Below are 17110 nucleotides of genomic sequence, written 5' to 3'. Positions count from 1 at the left end.
TGCTATGTGCCAGGCATTGTTTTTAGAACTTTACATATATCAATTCAGCTCATGCTTAGACCACCTAAGGTATAATTCTCATCCTCATTGTACAGATGAGAACACCAGCACAGAGAAGTTCAAAAATGTACCTGAAGCTCCATAGTGAGTAAACTGCAGTACTGTATTATTATTGTTGTTATTGTTATTATGACTGTAAGAATTGAATGCCACTTACTGTCATTTAAACAGTCCAGAGATTTGGAACAGACATTTGCCAGGAACTTTCCTTTGCACTGCCTCTGAATGCCACAAACCCTTCTATATGAATCCTGCAGCTAGTCAAAAGAAAACTCTCTGATGTTTCCTTAATTCCTTTTCGAAATAGCTAGCTAAATAAATGCTGCATGTGGACTTTGCCCATCTAGCTCTCTCCCTACCTGAGGTAGAGAGTGACTATGCAGAGGTCAGGGCAAAGGAGACTTAGAAGGGGTCACGTGGGGGGAGGGGTGACAGGAAAGGGGTGTTGGAGCAGGGGGCAGTACTCCTCTCCAGTCTGGGGGCTGCTCCCTGGGCTGCCCTCAAAGGCAAAAGATGACAGCATTCACGCAGTCCTCCAGGGACTGAAGGCAGATGCCTCTTCGGATTACAGCCCCAGTTCCCAGTTCCTGGGTTGCAGCCTCAGGTCGGGACCACTGGGTGTCCAGGGAGCAAGGAGAGAGGAGCAAGGCAGGGCTGGCCTGGCAACCGGGCTTTACGAACTCACGACAGCCACTGGTGGAGTCTCCTCACACTTTGGCTAGACTCCTGTGACTACAATACCCTCTGGGATGGTCATTAACCTGAGAACTATTTTGACTACAGGTGCCTGTGGGTACATATCTGATTTACTTTAAGGAAAACAATGCTGAAAGAAAAAAATCTCCAAAGACGCTTTTATTACAGTAGGCTTTCTCTTTTTTTAGTAAAAGCTATATTACACTCATTATACCCTTTCTAAAGAATCCTAACATAAGCCAAACAGGCAAGTTTATGAGTAATTACACAGTCTAGTTTTCAGCTCATTTGGCTTAAGGTACATGAATCCGCCTTTCAAAGCCACTCTTTCAGGCAAGTAAATCCATAAGAGCTTTGGCAGCACCATGGCAAGTACTCACATTAGGGTGTAGGAAGAGGAGGCATAGAAATATGCAATAAATATAAATAATTAAAAATGAATTACAACCTAAGTCTCTGATAAAAAGCTGATATCAATTTTATTATGTCTTCTAAAAGTAAAAACTAAATTGATAGCCCCTTTCATTGATCGGTCTTCTAGCCTTCAGAGGGTTTTCCATTAAGACACTTACTTCCCTCTTGCAAATTCCTCAGTCCTCCAAAAGAGGGAGACCTATAGGGAGTCTGTCTAAAATATATAATATATTAATACTTAAACACGTCCAATTTTCTTCTGATTTGTGTATGGCTTAAATGTGTGACAATTAAAAACAAAAATCCAAACATTATCTCAGCTTTCTGCCTCACCAGAAAATCAGTGTTTTCAAACTCATTTACCATCTCTTTATTCAATAAAACACATTTTGCAAATCACAAAATGCAAACACACCAAAAGCTGGACAAGAACTGTTCCTCTTTTAATGAGTAAGTGGACAGTCTTTCAGAGTGGAAGCCTTCTTAGAATACTCTGAGTTACCAAAGGAGAAAAAAGGATATTTGAACAAACATAAAAGTCTAAAAATTACATGACAGTCATGGAAAATTTTAATTTAAAAAACAACTAACATTTTTAGTAGTACAAAATTTAGATAAATAGAGTAGGTTTGCCCTTAAGATTCAAAGCCCTTAAAAAAAAATCAGCTTGGGTACTACCCCCATTTTCAGAAGCCTAATGCACACCACCACACACATATAGCCTCCCAATAATATCCTAACACCTGTCAATAATCAAAATATGTATTACCTATAACTAATTTAACTGTTTCTGTTTCCCTAAACCAACATTACTTTGTGGAATTCTCCTAAGCTAAATAAACTTAAACTCAAGAAATAGCCAAAGAAAAAAACAATATAGTTAATCTAAGGAAAATGAAAGGCTTATTTACACTGACTTATAGCCATCACAGATTTAAAAAGACAAGGTGATATTTTTTAAAAAGCAGATAGCAATGTGTACATTACAGGGTTCTATTGTGCAACAGACAAGAACAGGTCCCAAATCAAGATGTTAAAAACAAATGCATGTAACACTTTAAGAAGAGCTATTAGATACATACAACTTTCTTTCAGTCATACAACTGTATATACTTCTATGGAAAAAGTAGAATGACCCTCTAAGTACCTACTTACTACTGCCATATAAAAGCTGAAAAGGCCAGCCACTTGTGACATTACTCACCACTTCTACAAGGCAGGGAGGTTCCTCCACTGGCCTTTCCAGTTAAGCCTTGACTTTGAACTCTCAGTTATCTGCAGAGCTCGGCTATGCCATGCCCCAACTAAAAACACCTTACCAGCCTTCCAGGGACAAAAAATACCACTCTTAGGGTATTTTCTCTGTAATGACCAAAACACTTGATTCCTAAAGTTTTAGGGACTTTTCTTCCTAAGAAAAACTATTTCAGGCTCTTTTTAAACGGTTTATTTCAAGAACTGTGTAATCTATCAAAAAGTTAACACTAGTGTGGGGCTTTTTTTCTTTTTCAATGATGAATGACTTTTTGGCCTTCTGTGCAGAGGTCACTAAACTCCTAATAATTTAGACTTTGAAGATCTGGAAGTCTAATAGCCTGCAAGAGAAATGAACCTTCCTACACTGACAATTCTTAGCCATCTTTAAGGTTGTCAAAACGGAACACAAGCAAATGAAATATTAAATTATAACTTCACATGAAGCCTGGGTCAAATAAGGGCTGCGAATGTTACGCCTAACAAGAAAAAGTTGAACCCCATCGCACTGAAATGACAATTTTATCATACATTCAGAACCCGGAACTGCTTTATCCGTTCATACTTCGCCCTGACTGACAAAGAGAAAAAAAAAACCCTATCGTTTCTAAAATCATAAAATGCCCCAATGAAGAGTAAAGTCATACACAGACACTAACAGTAATGCAGCTCCTCCAGGGATTAACGGTGGAGTGAGACCTTTCCGATATTAACAGCCCAGAGGACCGTAAGAATTTTCCCAAATCCCGTTCACACACATTGTGCATTCAACATGCAACATCCATTCCACTCACACGCTTGCACTGCCTGCCTGAATTCTGGTTATACCAAAGAACATTTTTGTAATTGGGTGCCGGGCCTGGGCTTTTCTGTTCTCTTTGTCTTGTAATCTGCGGGGCAGTTTCTGCCCTTATGAAGTGTTGGAGCTGTAGCTTCAAGACAATTCCCTAAGATATTTTAGCTCGGGCTTGCAGGCTCGCTTGCTCTCCCCGGCCGGCTCCATATTGCTGGGCAGGTCTCTCCAGTCCTGCACGGCGTTACAAAAAACTGGATTTCCGGGCGTTTCCGAGACCCCATTAAATATGCCTTCAACAACCTGCCCTGGCCGGGTCGGCGCCAGGCGCCAAGTTAGGGCCTCAGCAACTAACCGCCCCGAGGAGCACTTCCCCAACCCCGGAAGAGGAGGGCGACAAACTTAGGAGGGCGGGGGCTGGGGGCGAGCTCGGAAGACCACCGCCGCCCGAAAGCCCGGGGAAGGCGGCCAGGCAGCCACCCTGGCAGCAGCTGAAGCGCGGAGGGAGAAAGGATAGCTGCTTTCTGTTAACCCAAAGGCAGTCGGCAGGGCACTGCCCTCCGAAGCAGAACCCCGGAAAACTGCAGCGAGGACACAGCGGGGACCCTCGGAAGCGTGCGGTAACCGAAGGGTGGGGATAAGCCCCGAGCACGCCTGCGACTCCGGGGACATCTGCGGCCGGCGCGTGCAGAACCAGATCGGAGGAAGGCCAGGCAATCGAGAGCCAGGAGGTGGCCCCGAGAGCGCAGGGCGCTCGCTGCGAGGGGAGCCGGGCGCGGGGCCTGCAGCTGCCCGGAGAGCGGGGGATGTCGGCGGCCGGCCCGCTTCCCCCTGGCTCGGCTCTGCAGAAGGAGAAGCGGCTGCTGGCGACAGGAAGAGAGCGGCAGCAATGCACGCACACACCACCTCCCCCTCCCGAGCACACACACCCGGACCCACTGCTGCCTACCTCCCCCGCCGGCCGGCTTCCTTCCTCCGCGGGGCCCGGGCTGCAGCTGCGGCCTCCTGCGCGCACCGCTCTGACGCGCCTCCCACCTGGCTCCGACCCTCAGGTCGTCCCTGATCCGTGCTCGCCGTCTCCGACTCACTTCCCCACCGCCTCCGCGGCAGCCACCGCTCCCTCCAACTCCGCTTCAGCTGCTCACGGCTCCCCTGCGTGCGCCCGCAGCTCCAGCGCCAGGCGCCGGCCCCGCCTCCGGCCCGGCCCCGCGCTCCCCGCCCCCGAGGCCGCGCCAACCAGCGCCCGCGTCCCCGCCCTTCTCCGTCCGCGCCGCGCCCTCCGACGCTGCCACTCACAGCGTCGGCTAGGGAGCGGGGTGGCCTGGGGGGTGGCGGAGATCCGGCCGCGCCGACCCTTCCTGCGGCGGGCTTCGCTTTCCGCTCCCGGGCGCAGGGGTGCCCTGGCCCGCCAGGCTGCGTGCGCGCTTCCTCCGCTGCCGAACGCTCAGGGCCTGCGACCCCCCGGCCGCCCGGCTGCTGGGCGTTGGTTCCCTGCCGCCCACCCCCAAGCTTCTCTGCGTCCCGGACTGGTGGCGGGGAGGATGGGGGAGGTCGGGGACAAGTTCAGACCTCCCCGGAGGCTGGCTGCATGTCTAATCGGAATATCTTGAAACAAACCCCAGTCTTTTTTTAGCCTCCAGCGCCCCAGCAGAATGGCTGTGGCGGGGTGCGCTCGGATTCCAGGGCTCGCCAAAGCGGAGAGGCCCTGCAATTCCCGGCCTTGCCAGCATAGCCTCGGGAGTGGGCGGAAAAACCACGCCACCCCGCGTGGCGCCCGGGGGGTGAAGGAGGGGTGAAAGGGTGAACCAGAGGTACCAGCACCCGCAGCCTGCCGCGAATTCCAGGAGTCTGGCAGGGCTGCCACCCGAAGCCAAGCGCATAGGGAGAAGGGAAGCAAGTTTTCTGAGGAGGACAGAACGCTTGCTGATCTCTTCCAGTTCCGAGAACCGTGTAGGTCTCCCAGACAGACCCCTAGCGATCTGCCTGAGCGACCGCCTGGTCGCTCAGGTTGCTTCTGGGGTGCGGTGGGAGAAGCCCATGTGAATTATATTGCCTTCAATGTGTTAGTTTTTAAGATATTACTCATTTAATTATCAGTACTTAAGTTGTTAAAGATGTTCCTTCAGCATGTCTTCCACAACGGGTAAGGTGGGATACCAGGACCCTGTGTTCCGCTGTTTCCCATTAAAACATGTAAAAACCTGCTTTTTAAAGAGCTCTTTCCATATCTCTTCTAAAGTTTTGAGGCCTACACACCCGCCCAGCCTGCTTGCCCTAAAGCCCCTTATTACAGCTCTTTCCCAATTTCCTTACAGGAAGATTAATTTTTAACCAAGCATGTAGACTTTTGTTAAACTTTGAATTTGAATTCCTATAAACATTGGAAATAGAGAAAAGAACATCCTACCTAAAAATCACTATTAGAGGTCCTTAGAAAATACAGTTATTTTAAAAAGTGACTCACATTCTGACGGAAAAGTTAGTTCCATTTTAGGTCATTTGGGCCTTTGTTTTTGTTATTCCAGCATGTCTCTTGAAGCACAGATACAAAAGCTGGCACTTACCCAGATCCATTTTATCTAAAAGTAAACATGAAATTTACCAAGGTACATCCTTCTCACCTACTCTGTAAAATGAAGGGCCTGATATTAATACATTATGTTTGAGCTTTATAGATGAAATGATGCATTTCACCTTGTGGTAGAATTTGATCCAATTCAGTAAGCTGAAATATTATACTGTTGTGATGTTTATAGTATTTTCTTCAGGGTCAGGTCTGAAGAAATTCTGAAAATGAAAACCTTCCCAGCTGTCCCATCTTTTTGTATGTGATGGGTATCTTGAAAGAGATTTAGGTATTGCTACAGTGGGATTCTATTTCCCAAGCCTAAAAATACCATAAAATCCCTGATTGCACTTCCTCTTCTATACAGTCTTCAACAATTTATTTCCCACTTATTTGTTATTCTCTTTAATTTTTTTCCATTATGTTTGAACACACAGCTGAAGTCCACACAGAATCCTATGGTTTATGCTTAAAAATTTTTCTTTGTTTCATTTGTATTAAATTGATGATACCTCCCCCCCATATCACTAAGATAAACATTTTTATTTTCATTTCCATTGATTTCTATAATTTATTGAAGACCAAAGGCAACAAAACAGCAGTATTCCAACTTCAAGGGGAAAAAACTTTTTAAATAAAATCTGAATCTGGAATCCCCAAACATAACTGTTATGCAGTAAGAAATCATGATAAGAGGCCAAGAGGCCCTTTGCTCTACCACCTTTCCAATGTCCTTCCCAGAATCTAGGTCCTTGCACTAGAAGAACCAGCATATCCTTGGAACTTGGGAACTTGAAAATGCAAATTCCAGATCATCACTGAAACAGAAATGCTGGAAGAGGGAACCCAGCAATCTGTGTTTTAATAAGTCCTCCCGGTGATCTGCTGTATGATAGGGTCTGCAAGCCACTGTTCTATGTCCTAGGCTTCTGGAAACATAGATTGAAAAGCACTGCAATAAAATGCTCAACTAAGTGCAAAAACACAGCAGTTCAATTAATAATGGCCAAACTATTGACTGGCAGGGGGTGCCACCACCAAGGAGTTCAAAATGGCAGTGGAAGTACAATCTCCAACAGGGATACAAAAGTGTCATGCATAACTCATGACAGCAAAAGTGGTCTGAAAGTCAGACCCAAGGAAATTAAGGACCTCCAATACCAGGAAAAGCTTTGAGTTGCCACAGCAAGCTGAGAAAGTATCCTCCCCAATGAGGAGTGGTAGGATTCACTTATTTGCTACCATCACCCCAGCTACTTGGAAGATTTGAGTGCTACAAGAAACTTCCATTAGACTTGAACCCCAAGTATGTTTTTTAGGTTTAAAAAAAATCAAATACAAATGCTAAGAGCTTTACTTCTCAAAGTGAAGTCTATAATCAGCAGCGTTAGCACCTAGGAGCTTGTTAGAAATGCAGAATCCCAGGCTCTAATCCAGACCACTGAATCACATTTTAACAAGATCTGCAGGTGGTTTGTATGCAAGTTAAGCTTTGAGAAGCTCTGTTTTAGAGAGTTGTCTTCAATTCTGGCTACACATTGGAATTACCTGGGGAGTTTATAAAAATCCCAATGCCTATTCTGACAGATTATGTCAAATCCCTGAACATGGAATGCAGGCATCACTATCTTTTAAATCTCCGTATTTGATTCTAATGTGAAGCTAGGTTTGAAAATCGTGGCCTTGAGGGGTGGGGTCTAGGTAGGAAAGGTGTAATCAGGGAAGACAACTGGGTAGAGCTTGGACTCCGCATGCCCATCTTAAGGGCCTCAGCTGGTAATAAAGTTTAGCTGATTGTTGCCATACAGGAATGTGAGCTTAGTGTTGCCAGACCTTCTAAACCTGTAAATACAGGTATTCTGTGTACAATTTCCCCACTATTGAAAGCTGGCAATTAATTCAACATTCTTTGAAATGTAGGTTAGGCCATATTTGCTCAATAGCCGCCAGTTTATAACTTGTGCTGTGCATCATAAAATTAACTAGGCTAAGGGAAAAAAAGGACATCCGAGAAGAGAACTGGATTGTTGGAATGTCACTGTTGATTTAAAGGCGCAGGTACTTTGAATGTTCTGTTCTGTACAGCACAAGCATTGTAGGCATTCAGTGGCTGAGAGATGGTAATGGATGAGATGTCAAGACTTGCAACCCCTGGAGCAAAACACTGGTCTTTGCCCAAAATTTTTCTTCCCTCTCTCCTACCCTGTTACACGAGATATTTGGAAAAATCAATCTTTGGATGACTTAGCTTAAATCCTCAGCTTTTGTTAGTTACCCGTGTTAAACATATTAAGAGAACCATGAAAAACATTACTGACTGGAAGCTCACTATAATTTTCATTCTGTTGTTTCTAACTTGCAGTATTAGAAGTTGAAGTATTCTAAGGACAGGCAACTTCTGATGACAGCCACACTGATCACACTCACAGTGGTGGTTTGGAACGGTGTGTACCTCAGAAAAACATGTTCTTAAAGTTAATCCATTCCTGTGCCATTGTAAGTAGGGCCTTTCGGTGAGGCTGCTTCAGTTCAGGTGCAGCTCACCTCACACCTCAATCAGGATGTCTTCTTTTTTTGGGTTTTTTTTCAAGGAGGAACTGGGGATTGAACCCAGGCCCTCATACATGGGAGGCAGGCTTTCAACCTGCTGAGCTACACCCACTCCCAGGGTAAGTCTTAATCCTATAACTGGAGCCCTTTTATAAAAGAATGAAAGAGAAGGAAAGCCAAGGAAGCAAGAAGCTGAAATCAGCGAAACCCAGAAAAGGAGAGAGAGACCAACAGACCCTGCCATGTGCCTTAGAATTACCTGGGGATTATGGGCAGCCAGTCTTCGGGAAAAGAGCATTGCCTTGATGATGCCTTGATTTGGACATTTTCCTGGCCTCAAAACCATGAACAAATAAATTTCCATTGTTTGAGGTGAACCATTTCATGGTATTTGCTTTGAGCAGCCTAGGAAACAAAAACACTCACTTGCATTCAAAGGTCTCACATTGTCATATGCTCTGGGGATCCTCATCTCTTGTATCTCTGCAATCTTCATGCTTGGGAATAAGACCCTAAATAAATCAACAAGTATGAGGTGGAGGTAAACGAACCAATTTAGTGATAGTTGCAGTTAAATTTTACTCAACATCTGCCCTCAAACTCACCTGTATTAAGAAGGTGGTCTTCAATTATAAATGCAATATATTTATATATTTATAATACACTATTATACTAGTTATGATATAATCATTGCAGTTGAAATGATAACACATGAAACAATAGAAACTAAAATTCCTTGGTACCATGAGTCATTTTTGTACTTCTCTTTGTACACAATAGCTAACATACTCCCTGGTTTGTAGTGGCACTAAGTAAGGAAGAAAGGACTGAAGGGTAAATGGAAACTAAACACTAATTTTTAAAAAATTTATTTGTGACTGTTGAAGCAATAGAATGCAAGTGGTATTCAGATAGGACATCTGAGAGTCTGAATAAGTCAGAGCCAGCTCTGGGGCAGGCCAACAATGCTACCTAGACTCCCAAACTACTAGTGGTGCTAATACATTACTAGACATGGAATAGGATGAAGGAAATGGTCTGTATGGGAACTTTTCTCAGGAATTATCCCATATATGATTGGACAGAATGCCTTCAAAATCGCTTAAGGCGGGAAGCAGATGTGGCTCAACCCCTTGACCACCCACCTGCCACATGGGCGGTCTGGGGTTCAGGTCCCAGTGCCTCCATTAAAAGACAGGTGGATGCTGCCTCCCACTGCACTGAGTTAGACTCCACCCCTGCCACAATAAGCAGATGCCACAAACCAGCAGGCTCCATAGCCCGTAGGGAGCAGATGTGGCTCAGACTGATGGGCACTTGCCTCTCATGTGGGAAGCCCTGGTTTGGTTCCCAGTGCCTCCTGGAGAAGGCAAGCAAATAATAATAAGACAAAATGAGAGAACCATCTGGGGGAGTGGGGGATAAATAAAAGAAAAAAAAATTGCTGAAGGCAAGGAGGCAAAATTTCCCCAGGGTCTTGTCATAATCACAATCATCATCTTCATCATCATTATCGTCAACATTATAGCAGCAATAGCTTGCAAGTAAACTACCTTCTAGGGAGAATAAAACTTGAGGATTAATAGAAGGGTTTTCAGTTAGCTAAATGGAGTGTCTAAGTGCAAGGCCAGAGATAAATTACAGAGCACTGCTACAAGAGTCTTCCTCCTGTAATTTCTGCCACAAAGTCCTGCTTAGTCTCCCCTCTAAGCAAACGCTTAACAATACTTAAGAAATGTGGTTTGAAGATATATTGGATTTTTTGCCTGCCACAGCCACTTGCATGAATTGTTTTGGCTGTAGTGGAAAGACCCTGATAGAGAAACCAGAATTCATAGTCTGGATTTACAGTTTTGCACAAAGTAGATCTTGTTAGAAACCCCAGAGATCAGAGTCTCAGGAAGTTATTAATGAATAAAGCAGAGGGAAAACTTATTGCTTTGCTACTCCCTTGGAGCTACTAGAATCCTCAGTGTTGTCACTAGCCCACTGAGCATTTTTGGGCAAATTTATGCTGATACCAAAGCTTTGATACCATGATAATAGAAAACCACAGAGCAGTATCCCTCTTGAACATAAATGCAAAAAACTTTGACAAAATTTTAGCAAACCAAATCCAGCAATGTATAAAAAGGATAATTTATCATGATCAAGGGGGTTTTATCCAGGAATGCAAGGTTGGTTTAACATTTGAGAATCAGGCACTGTAATTCACCCTATTGACAGACTAAAAAATAAACATCAGTAAAAATGTTGGTTTAACATTTAAGAATCAGGCACTGTACTTCACCCTATCAACAGACTGAAAAAATAAAAATCAAGTGCAGAAAAAGCACTCAACAAAATCAACATCTATTCATGGTAAAAATGCTCGGGAAAACAGTAATAGAAGGGAACTTCCTCAACCTGATAAATGGCATCTATGAAGAACCTAAAGTGAATATCACATTTAATGGTGAAAGACTTGAATGGGAATGCTTTCCCTTGAAAATTGGAATCAAGACAAAGATGTTCTCTCTCACCATTCCTAGTCACATCAGTGTGGTATAAGATTGGAGATAGACATATAGATCAATGGAACAGAATGGAGGGTCCAGGAATAGACCCATACAGACAGGGTCAATTGTTTCTTTTACAAAGTCACCAAGACAAATCAATGGGGAAAGGATAATCTTTTCAACAAATTACACTGGAAGAACTACTGAAAAGCCATATGAAAGGAAAAATGAAACTTGACTGTTACTTCCCACCATGTGAAAAATGAACGCAAAATGGATTGGAGGGGAGCGGGTATAGTTCAGTGGTTGAGTGTCTGCTGCCTGCTTCCCATGTATGAGGTCCCAAGTTTGATTTCTGGTACCTCCTTAAAAAAAAAAAAAAAAAAAGGATTGTAGACATATATTTAAGAGTCAACACTATAAAACTTCTAAATTAAAACATAAATTTGAAAAAGATTTCTTAAGTATTAGAACACAAAAAAGCATGAAAAAAATCAATAAATTGGACTTCATAAAAATTTAAAACTTTTGCTCTTCAAAAGACACTATTAAGGGAGCCGATGTGGCTCAGTGGTCAAGGGCTGGTTTCCCATATAAGAGGTCCCAGTTTCAATCCCTGGCCCTGATATGAAAAAAAAAACAAAAACCCACAAACAAAGAGAGTTAAGAAAATAAAAAGCACAGCTCAGGAGAAAATATTTGCAAAACATGTATCCAATAAAGGACTTGTATTTAGAATACATTAGGAAGGCTTACAACTCAATAATAAGAGAACAAACATCACAATTTTTTTAAATGGTCAAAAGATTTGTACACATTCACTAAAGAATATATATGGATAGCAAACAAGCTGAACATTAACTAGTCATTAGGTAAATGCAAATTAAAACCACAATGCCACTACACACACACTAAAATTGCTAAAATTAGAAAGAGTGACTGTACTAAGTATTGACAAGGCTGTGGAACAACTGGAACTCTCGTACACTGCTGATGGGAAGGTAAAATGGTACATCCAAAGAAACAGGTTAGTCATTTCTTAAAAAGTTACACATACATCCACCATATGATCCAGACATTCCACTCCATATAAAAGCATTTGTCTACACAGAGATTTAGGTGTGAATGCTCACAACAGCTTTTTCATAATAGACCCAAACTGGAAACAATCCAAATGTCCATTAGCAGGTGAGTGAATAATCAAATTGTGGTGTATTCATACAACAGAACATATTAGGAAAAAAAAAGGAACATATTATTGATACACACAACAACATGCATGAATCTCAGAATTATGGTGAGTGAAAGGAGAAAGACCATAACAAGTATATATACTCTTTGATTTTATTTATATAAATTTCTAGAAAATGCAAACTAATCTGTGAGGAAGAGTAAATCAGTGATTGCCTGGAATGATGTAGAGAAATGGATGGATTATAAAAGGGCATTGGAGGTTAAGATATGTTCATTATTTTGATTGGGATGATAGTTTCCTGATTGTACATATAAACCGTAACTACACTTTAAATATGTGCATTTTATTATGTCAGTTATATCACAACAAAGCAGAAAGAAAAAAAAGAGAAAGTGCCCCTTCCTCATAGCATTTTATGTGCATCAGTCTAAAAATTATTGTAGGGGAGTGGATGTAGCTCAAGTAGTTGAGCAACTGCCTCCCATGCACGCACGAGGTCCTAGGTTCAATTCCTGGTCCCTCCAAAAAAAAATTATTGTAATATATTGATTTTGTCAAAAACAGACTTTTCTTGCATCTGCCAGAAAGTTACTAATATCATACTAAGGACTAGAATCTACAGTGTTTGTGGTGTGAATGATGCTCCCTTTGATATAATACCCTTGCTCAGTGTACAATCTGCACGAACATGCACAGCAGCCCGGGATGCTCATGTCTAATATTCACAGAATTTACTTCCTGATATTAGGGAAAGTTGGAAGCAAAATTATTCATTAAAACCTTATTTTAAGTGAAGTATAGATATAGAATAAATGATAGTGGACAGTCTTGAGGACTAGTTTATCCAGGCTATGGAAAACACCATTGAAGTTCCCCAGCCACCCAAGAGAGTACCTCTATCTAGTGAATAAAATATATATATCTCCCATCTCATGGACTTTCTCTGAGGGACTGTGCCTGATAAACACTGACTCCCTCTTATTCTCTGATTTCCCTTTGTTTGGGCTCCACACAGCTTATCTAATTTTTATTAAAAAACATTTATGGGGAGCGATGTGGCTCAAGCAGTTGAGTGTCTGCCTCCCACACGCGAGGTCCCAGGTTCAGATCCTGGTGCTTCCTGATAAAACAAAAGACAAATAAGCAGAACACATGAGAAAGCCAACTCAGGGATGCCAAGGTGGCTCAGTGGTTGAGCACTGGCTTCCCACATACATAGTCCCAGTTTCAATCTCTGGGTTCCAGTACCTCAAAGAAACAAAAACAAAAATTATTTACAAAGCTTACAGTACCTTTGGTTAGTTTCAACTTCATAAGTTATCATCACATTCCAGTTCTGCCTTTTAGAGACTAAAATCTAATCACCTTGTTTGGACTGGGGTGATACAAGATTTTCTCCACCACCATTTTACAGACTCACTCTCTTTCCCTCTCACTGATTCATGATGTGTTGTAGGATTGATTTCTTTCTCAGAGGGTCACTTTTTTCCCCAAAGTCATGTAGCCATTTTACTCGAACAAAAGCAATCCTCTTAGATTCATAAGGAATATGTCAGTTGGGCTAAAGTAATAATTCTGGAATATTATCTCTTTTGTTTTATTAACCTGAAAATGAGCTTATATTTGAAAAGGGTCAAGAAGTATAAATACAATGAAAAGCAAGCTAATTAATTATATTTTTTGATGCTACAACTGATCAGGAATTTAGCTCTTGATTGATTATATCCACATTCAAGCTTTTTGCACGGGCACAAATTATTAGGGGCTGTTACAGCTATCTGGATAAAAAGCTTTGCTTAAATATGCTCATGTTGCCACTGCCAGCATAAAAATTAAGGGCAAAGTTACACCGATAGATAATGAGCCCTTTATCAAGGAAGCTGTGGTGGACCATTTCACTGCTCTGAAAGAATTTTTCAAAAGAAATCCCAGCCTTTGTTGCCTTCACTGGAGGGGATCCAGAGCTGTCAGTGCTTCTGACAGAACCTAGCCCCAAGTACTCAGCCAGCGCCCGGGACAAAGGAGACACATTGCTGTCATCCTCCCCTGTCTAGCTCCTGTCACAGAGCTTTTTTCTGGGTCCTGCCAAGCTGGGTGTGCAAAGAAAACACTTTCGATCAGGTGAGGCTGGATTCTGACAGTCCTGATTTTTTAAAAGGGTTAGTATCTTTTATTTTAAACTCAAACTGCTTATTGGTTGGATGCAGCACAAGCTTAATAACAATATCCTTTATGTACTTATGAGTGAAATGCATATTGAAGGAATGAGCACTGATAATTTAGGGTGTTTTGTGGGTTATCACCTTCTTTAACCTCTAATGGGTTTGAAAACACATCTTATGTTTTCTGTTTTTAGAAGGGACATGCTACTGATGACTTATCCTTTTGTCTTGAATTTTAATGTTTAAAGGGTTTTTTTTTGCTTTTTTCCCTCTCCCATATGAATTGGTTTATTTGATACATTTAGCCCTGGACTGCAGGCAGAACATGTGTCATGATTTCCATTTTACGATGAAGAAACAGGCTCAGGAAGCCGTCGTGACTTGGCCTGGGGCCCATAGGTGGAAAGCCACAGAACTTGACTCCAGGGTGCAGCACATGCTGCCTGTTTGTTCAAAGTTGCCTCCCTTTAGGTTCATATGCTCCTTCACCCAAATCTCTGATGTGCCACTTCTAGGAAGCTTTCAATCTAACCACTGTAATTATCAACAGATTAACATCACCAAAAATTGAGGAGGAACTTGGAAAGGACCCAGAAGGACTGGGGCTGATCACCACTTAGTTTCAGACCTCTGGGATCACCGCATCTCTCCACTTGATTAGGGAGTTGGAAAGTGACTTATGCATCTAATTTAACTCTCTTGTTTTACAAGTAAGGAAATTGAGTCCCAGAGTCATTAGATAACTGTTTCTAAGTTACAAAGATAGAGTTAGTTGACACTGTAAGTCACAGAACTGGTTAGTGACAGAACCATGACTAGAGCCTTTATCTCCCAAATCCAGGCCCATGTCTCTTTTCTTTTGTAGCCCGTGGCCTCACTGGTATAATTCCAGCTTAGCTAGTACCTTGGAGATACTTGCCACCTATAATAGCATTGTTAACTGATTGAAGAAAAGATTTATCGCTCTCATACATTATTACAGGACAGTCAACAATGCCCTTGTAAAAGAGTAATAATCTTGTACAAAAGGTGCTATGCCACATGAAAAGAAGGAGGAAATCTACAGGCTGATGAAGTAGTCAAAGGCAAAATTTATTTTTAACCTGAAATGCTATAAAATGCCACACAAATCCATGGCAAAGAAGTCGGCAATTCCTGCTGTTTTTCCGTTCACCTGACTAGGAAGGTCACACACACACCCATCTCCTTTCCATAATCCCTGTTGGACCTCATTAAAACTGTATCCCAATATTTCCCTCATTCAAGCAACCTTCCCTTACCAATCTATGTTGATTTGGTTTATTTCTCCTTGGCTTACCAACTTACAAAAGGCTTACAAAAGGCTGCAAGACTGCTTGTCTCTAGATCTGGAGTAATATCATAGAGTGACCACTCAGACCATTAGTTTGAAGCATGCAAAGGTGATGTGATTTTTCCCTAGTAAGGAACTATTCATAAGTTGAAAGCTCATGAGTGGAGGAGCTTCCGTGTAGGATTAGGGCTTCCTTCATCTGGCATGATGCTGTTGTCCTAGCCCCCTTCTCTGCAGAGGAGGTTGCTGGGCCAAGTCCATCTGTTGAGAAACAATGTGCAAAATCACAAAATGATGCAGAGAAGAGGGGGAATGATAATAATAGTAGGTTACCAGCATGTACAAAGAGCCAAGCACTTTTCTACGTGCTTAAGGTATATTAATTCATACAGTCCCTGCAACTATCCTATGAGATAGGTGTGGCACCATTTTCCCATTTTACAGATAAGAAAACTGGCACACAAAGGTTAGGTAGCTTGTCCAGGCTTATTAAGCTAAAAATGGTAGAGCTGAGCTTTGAACTTGGCTCCAGAGGCCATACTCTAAACCAAGGGTCTGCAAACTGTGGCCAGCAGGCCAACTCTGGCCTACCGCCTGCTTTTTGAAAATAACTTCTGAAGTTGTCTATGGCTGCTTTCATGCTACTATGGCAGAGTTGAGTGGTTGTGACAGACTGTATGACCCACTAAGTCTAAAAATATTTACTGTCTGCTCCTTTATAGGAAAGTTTGCTGATCTTTGCTCTTAGTTATCCTGGGGAGGAATAGGAACCATCTCTCACACCTTTTAAAAAAGCAAACACATCTGAAGCCTATGCTTATATAGACCAGCCGAATTTAATATCTGGAACACAGTTTAGCATTTATTTAATCCTTCCCTGTTTTACAGATGAGGAAACTGAGGCCTGAGGAAATGAAAAAAAAAATTACCCCTGGATTATATTAGGCTGTAACAGCAGAGCCAGGACTGGAACCCAAATCTCCAACCCACAGAGCTGTTGTGTTTGGGGTAATCCCTCACTTGCCAATTAGCACCTTAGCAAGGATCAGTTGAAATTGAGTTGAGAGCAAGACTGGGATAAATGATAGGTGCCATCTAGCAGATGGAGAAGTTTAAAGGTAAAGAGGTGCTGAAAGGGAGGAAAACACAATCTGTACTGAGAAAAGGGGTGCCGGGGCACCCACGACAAATTGCTTCTACTTTACAGCTTTGCCAAGGGTCAGCCCTGGCGGTGCCAGTCAAGCTTAAATTGCCAGCCCTGACTTCTCTTTAAACTAATGTAGATTGTCTACTGCAGGCTCAAGAATAGATTATTTTATAAACATTATTAACCATATATTTGTTCTGCCCTAACCAGATTGTAAATTCCTTGAGGGAAATTCCAAAGGTCATGAAACATGGAGTATAGAGTGCATTTCCCTTTTTAGCAGGAGAGGGCCTCACCAGGGGAAGCCAGAATGAAAAAACTTAGCCTATTTCCTGGTATTTTGCAGTACCCATCCATGAGAAAGCTCATAAGAGATATTTGTTTATGACAATTTTCATCACAAGTAATTTGCACAGCCCTTATTTTATCTTAGAGCTTCAAAAGAACACGTCATCAAAATTAC

General features: G+C 42.3%; 1 protein-coding gene across 2 annotated transcripts in view; it reads right to left on the bottom strand.

Annotated features, from left to right (window-relative positions):
• PIK3R1 (phosphoinositide-3-kinase regulatory subunit 1) overlaps positions 1-4440 on the bottom strand; it is an 81914-nt gene extending 77474 nt beyond the window's left edge. The window contains exon 1 of one of the 2 annotated variants that reach the window (XM_004465589.5): positions 4167-4440. The gene's annotated coding sequence lies outside the window, so the exon portion shown is untranslated. The remainder of the gene's footprint in view (positions 1-4166) is intronic. The other variant, XM_023590884.2, reaches the window with a different exon arrangement.
• Between the last annotated feature and the right edge of the window lie 12670 nt (positions 4441-17110).

Source organism: Dasypus novemcinctus, chromosome 2, assembly GCF_030445035.2.
Source record: "Dasypus novemcinctus isolate mDasNov1 chromosome 2, mDasNov1.1.hap2, whole genome shotgun sequence".
Classification (NCBI taxonomy): Eukaryota; Metazoa; Chordata; class Mammalia; order Cingulata; family Dasypodidae; genus Dasypus; species Dasypus novemcinctus.
Note: the sequence above shows the minus strand (reverse complement) of the source record. Positions and strands in the feature narration are given on the sequence as shown.